The sequence below is a fragment of the Bombus vosnesenskii genome, unplaced genomic scaffold, assembly GCF_011952255.1.
Source record: "Bombus vosnesenskii isolate JDL3184/JDL3185 unplaced genomic scaffold, Bvos_JDL3184-5_v1.1 scf7180000016263, whole genome shotgun sequence".
NCBI classification, from domain to species: Eukaryota; Metazoa; Arthropoda; class Insecta; order Hymenoptera; family Apidae; genus Bombus; species Bombus vosnesenskii.
The window spans coordinates 390,719-396,718 of record NW_022884332.1 but is presented as its reverse complement, the minus strand read 5'-3'; positions in this window follow the sequence as shown (position 1 = coordinate 396,718).

Below are 6,000 nucleotides of genomic sequence, written 5' to 3'. Positions count from 1 at the left end.
GCCGCATCGACGCGTGTTCCTCTAATTAATATTTCTCTGCTCGACGATCGTCCCGTTGATAGAATCCACGTTAACTATCCCGTACAAAATGGATTGAGAAGGAATAAGCGGAAAGAGAACGAAGGAAAAATTTCGCCGGCATACGGTAAACGAGAAAGACTATTTAAAGAAGAAAGCGAGAGAAAACGATCGAGAAAGTTCGTCAACGGTGATCGAAAGAATACTCCTCTGTGTATAGCGCGATGGAAATAATGGCATATTTTTCTCGTAGATTCCTCGAATTTTATCGCCCGAACGGCTTCCCGAGTCGATCGACAGCTTCTTTTCTCAGAGTTCACAGCCAATCATCGTGCTGATTAAATATGATCCTCGTCGAACAACCACTGGGCATTTATTATACGCATCCGCAATTAATAGTGGCGAGTGGTGATTAAGTGGTGTAAAGGTGTAATAGAGAGTGGTAGAGAGTGTTAACCGAACCGTGTGCACGTCAATGGCGAGAAATTACGATGAAAGCGAAGAATTCATCGCCGGTGAAGCTAATTCACACTGTGGAACGGCTAATTTCACGATTGGCGTTCAAAAGACACTTCGTCAGCGACATGAGCCGACCGTCGTAATTGCTCTCGAGCGTCAGAACGCTCCTTTATTTTTCTATTTTCCATGAAAACACGAGCCGAGAAGAAAAGAAAAGCACACTCCGAGGGGAGGAAAAACGAGAGTGTCGTGCACAGTTTTATTCCGTGCACGATTGTATTCGTGTCGAGATGAGAGTTACGGATGTCTTTAGCGTCGTCGATCTTCTCGCGATCGTGCCTGAATCACTCGTTCGAAAAATAACGAAGCGACTGAAAATCTCGTTGCTCGACGAAGATGCATCTTTCAGAGAAAACAAAATCTATTTGTAGTTCGTTTCTGATGATTTTTAGCGAAATTTAGGATTTTTCGATCCTATATATAAATCGGAATCGAATTTCCGTGAATCATTCTAGAACCTTTATGTTTGACCAATTTCTTTCTAAAATTAGCTAGCGTGTATATACTATGAAGAAAATTCTATTTAATTATATATTATAATAACCGCTACTGTCGTCGAAATTCCATTAACGAATTATACGAAGAGTTATATATTTCATTATATACAAAATTATTATACGAATCATTATTATACGAATTATACTTAACAAATATTAGATTAATTTCTAATATCGACGCAATACGACTAAATCAAATTATTAGGACAATTATTCTTTATAACTTATAACTTAAGAAAGTAGCTTGACCGCGACAAATTTTCCTCTTTTTACTGAATTTTTGCCGGGCAAGCAGTGTCGTTTGAAGGTCCAGGCGGAACAAACCGCCTTTCTATCTGGCTTTCTTACCGCGAAATAAAAATCTGCCTGACCTGAAAGAAGAACTTGGCCGGTCCGTTTGCAGAGAACTGGACCGTCGCAAAAATTCAGAGCGAGACGAGGTGTCCCTTGACGCTGGAAACGGTAAACGCAGCTCGTCGGGCAACGAGATCACTCAGGAAGAAGTGTGTCAGCAATCTGAAGGCTCGGTGAAACAATTGAAAATGGAACGGGCAACTTTTAAAATCGGCTCGAAGCTTTCGGCGATGCCGCGATGATTTTTCCAATTCTAAGGAAACATGTCGCTGAATCGAAGATGGAACGAAAAACAAGGAGAAAGAGAGAGAGACGAAGAAACGAAAGTATGTAACGCGAGGTTTCAGGGTTGTCACTTTTCTGATACATATCGTTAGATCGTTAAGAGCTTGCCGAGCAGGTCGTTTAAAGGTAGATAATTGTCCTGGAAAGCGTTTACTCGTCGTTCATTATGAAAATGAAGCAAAAAAAAAAAAAAAGAACGGGAATTCTCATCCAGCGTTCTTTTGTCTTTTATCAATCTTTTCAAAAAGGAAAGGAAAAGTGAATGGACATAAAAGAGAAGTTAATTCCTTTCGGCCGTGATGAATGTATATTTTAATATTGTTTTTACTGTAAATATAACTATAAAATCGGAGACGGAGAGATTCAGCGATGCACGAAACAAAATCTTCACAGGAAAAAAGAAAAAAGATAGGAATTCTTCGTTCTCGTCTTTGTTTTTAAAAATTTGTTTCGAGAAGATTAATTAACGCGTGTATCAGCTACAGGGGTACTTATTAATATCATTCGATCTACCTTAAAGCGAAGACCTTTCTTTTACGAAAAAAATCTCACAAAACGATTTTACGAAGATCGAGAGAACGTTTCAAAAAAGAAGGAAGGCCGTTTTCATACCGTTACGAGATGGTAGTGCAATTATCCTGGAAAGTAATCCGTGTGAAATTGGCCAGATATTTGGCTCTGAATGGAACGATTTCGGTAAACGCTCTCCGGATGATTGTTAGTGCAACAAAAAAAAAAAAAACAAAAAAGAAAAAAGAAAAAAGTGTGTAAACCGCTTAAATCCGTGAACTCGTCGATCCATGAACATATCACCGAATTTCTGACTCGTTAGAGTATCGTCGATGTATATATACATATACATATATATATTCATTATAGATGGTGACTGAATAATTTTTGTCCTGATAGTCGGTATAGAAAAATGTGAAAAAGGTTTTATCGAATCTCCTCGGATGCTCTCTTAAGTGTGTCTTGAACTATATACATAGTTATATATATATATATATATATATATATATATATATATATATATATATATATGTATGTATGTATATAATAAATTTATTAAAACAAATTGTTTTACATTGATAGCGGGGAAGCGTGGTTTCAAAGGTAAAAGGAGTTAGTCAATTCGTCTGTGCAAGCGTTCCCTTCTAAACGAGAGTCATCGTGATTTTAAGGAAAACACGGAGAAAAAATAAAACGAGAGACACGCATTATGTGATCTTCGGAAACGACGGAAAGTATAGCCTAAGTTGTAAAATCCATGCGAGGCCTTACATTTGCGAATTCGGAGAGAGCGACGACGCAAAAAAGAAAAAGGAAAAAAGAGAGGAGAAGTATGAAACGGCACAGATTCGTTTGCCCTTTGTTATAATCGTTATTATAATTAATTTATTAGAAAAGGAAAGGAGCAAAGTGAGTGGCAAAAAATGGGAATTAAATCGAGTATCTTCGATTCCCAAGAAAAAATGGTTCTTCCCCAAAGAAAACGATTCTTCTTCGTCACCTTGTACTTTTTCTTCTTCTTCTTCTTCTTCTTCTTCTTCTTCTTCTTGGGGGAATCGTTCGTCGTCATCGATCCTTCTTTCGAGTCTTCATCAGGTCCCATTAGATCCGCGGATTATTGAATCGAGCGTAATTCGAACTGAATCGCGAACCGTGACTACCGACGTGGAAAAAAGAGGAAAACGAAGGCTCTCGAATGCCTTTCCCAGGGCAACGTATTCGCTTGACCTTAACGTAACATATCATTTTACAATTAAAAAAAAAAAAACAATAGTTGTACTGCCCAAGATAGAGAGTGAATGAACGTGATCTGCGTATATATGTGTGCGTAAGTGTTATTAACCGTAACGTGTGAGTGTTGAACAATTTCTAGCTAATTAGAGCGACGATCCACGCGATTCCACGCGTCCGTATTTCGGCCCGAAAAAAGCAAAGTAATATCGTACAACAAACGCGTGAAACCGAACACACCAAAATACACAAGAAGCGATTACTCGTGTGAACGCGCGCTTATCGTCGATGTCGCGCGTGACGACGCAACGTTCTGTCGTCGACAAATTTTCATTCGAACCTCACTCTATTAAAAAAGAAAAAAAAAGAAAAAAATAGGAGGAACTTAAGAATTGCGACGACGCTTCGGAAAGAAGAAGCATCGTCGCGGTGTTAAAAAGTATAATTCTTCGGCACTCGCGGCCAAGCTTTTGCTACTTTTGTATGAAAACGACGAAAAAAAAACTTACTTATTACGCCACTGAAGCTGTGAGAAATCTGGAAGACTAAAAAAAAGAACAAGAAGGGATGTGTTAAAGGAAGAAAGATAGAACGGCATGCACGAAGTCGCGATCGAGCGACACGATTTTTCGATATCCAGCTACTCGTATCGCTTGCTGCGCTATTAATTACTCGACGGCTCAGTCGCGTTCCATTGGCTCGTTTTGGATCTTTTTCTTCTTTCTCTTCGACTTTGTCGGCAGCGCGTCCACGATCTTGAACTATTTCCGCGAAAATAGATACATAGACAAAGTCATTGAAATTATAAAATTGGTTATATCATTAAGATATCTTGATTGTTCGAAGGATACGCGAACGATCGACTCTATTGCTGTTAAGAGTTCGTTTAAATTATAGAAACGCGAGGATTCCTAAGAGATTAAAGGGCTCTGAGAATCTTTAATCACAGATCGAAGAACTTTCAAAATTCAAAGGAAAATACATTTTTGATAGTACAATTGAAAGGAATTGGAAGAGATCCAAAAATTCTCCTTAAATCATATTTCGAAACGATAATTCTACCAACTAAAGTCAGTCGATTTTCATCAAAATTCGCCGATCATACTTTCGATGGGTAATGTTTCTTCGTTCCGATAAAAATGCGGAAAAGTAGGATTTTCGTCGTCGGAAACAAAAAAAAAACAGATCTAACGCGTATCGAGAATAGGCCAAAACGAGCTGAAGGAATCGCTTTCACCGAAGACAACCAGCGAAACTAGGAAAGAATAGAGAAATATTCAGCGATAAGAATACGCAATTGTTAGATTGGACTCGAGAGAATCAAAGTTTCTTCTTCGACCGTGTATTTTTCGTTGTACAGACACAACCAAAATTATTAAACCATCGAAATTGAAATTTATATCTCGACTACGATCCATTCGGTGAAAAAAACCACTATCGATACAAACCTGGATATATTACGTTAAAGAGGAGGAAGGAATCAACGATCGTGTACAACAAAAAATCACGAATAGAAGATAGCGAAAGCTGAATAAACGAACAACAGGAGAAATCGATTCCGTGCGTGATACGAAAATCAACCGATGTAACTGGTTAATTCGCAACGCGAAAGGAACATTTGCAACGAGGTTCGCTCGCTCGCGATGAATCGTTTCGATTGAATCTAAAAAGTGCTTTACAAGTGAACTAAGGAAACTCATATCAGTAGGCAGTACGCTATACAGTTTACAATTATATAGAATGGCATTTCGCATAAGGATTAGTAGAAACCAATATAAATACGGAAAGTATATATATATACAGATAGCTATATATATATATATATATATATATATTGAAGTAAAGGAAACAAATATATATATATGTTTATCATACGTCGTGAACGGAATGACGAAGAGGAGAGAAAAGAGAAAAGAGAGGAGGGGGGAAGAGAGAGAGAAAAAAAAGAAGATAAAGCAAAGTACACGCGAATCAGATATTTTGTACTGTGACTAAAGAATTATTCTAACGAGTCCGTTTTTGTTTCTTTTTTACATACGTATATGTATATAATAGATATGTATATGTATACACGCGAAAGCACAGGCAATGGATCACGAAGAAAGAACCCGAACGAGGCTGACCAACCGTGTGATCGAGAGCTTATAGATTGTGGATCCCTTGGATCATGTTTTTTCACGCCAGCTAAAAACAAACGACGAAATCAAGAAGAATTTCCAAGAAATCGACTCTCGTGGATCGTGTAACGAACGTTAACGAACAATCGGGGGACGTAACTCGTCCGAAGAGCGTGGCAAGTCTTTATCGTGTTTCCTTAAGAACGAAGAGGAAGAGTCCATCGCGGCGACAACCGTCAAACTATCGATAAAAGGCAGAAGCGTTTAAGAAAGCACAGGTAAGAAGATGCGATGGAGAAAAAGAACATGATTTTCCGCATGATCCTGTACGATCTACAGGATATTTTCTACGGAACACGAAGAAGATTTTTGTTTAAACGGAGGAAATATATATATATATATAGCTGACGAACACCAAAGACATCGATACGTATATCTATCCAAAGATCGCGAGGATATTTAGACGGCAG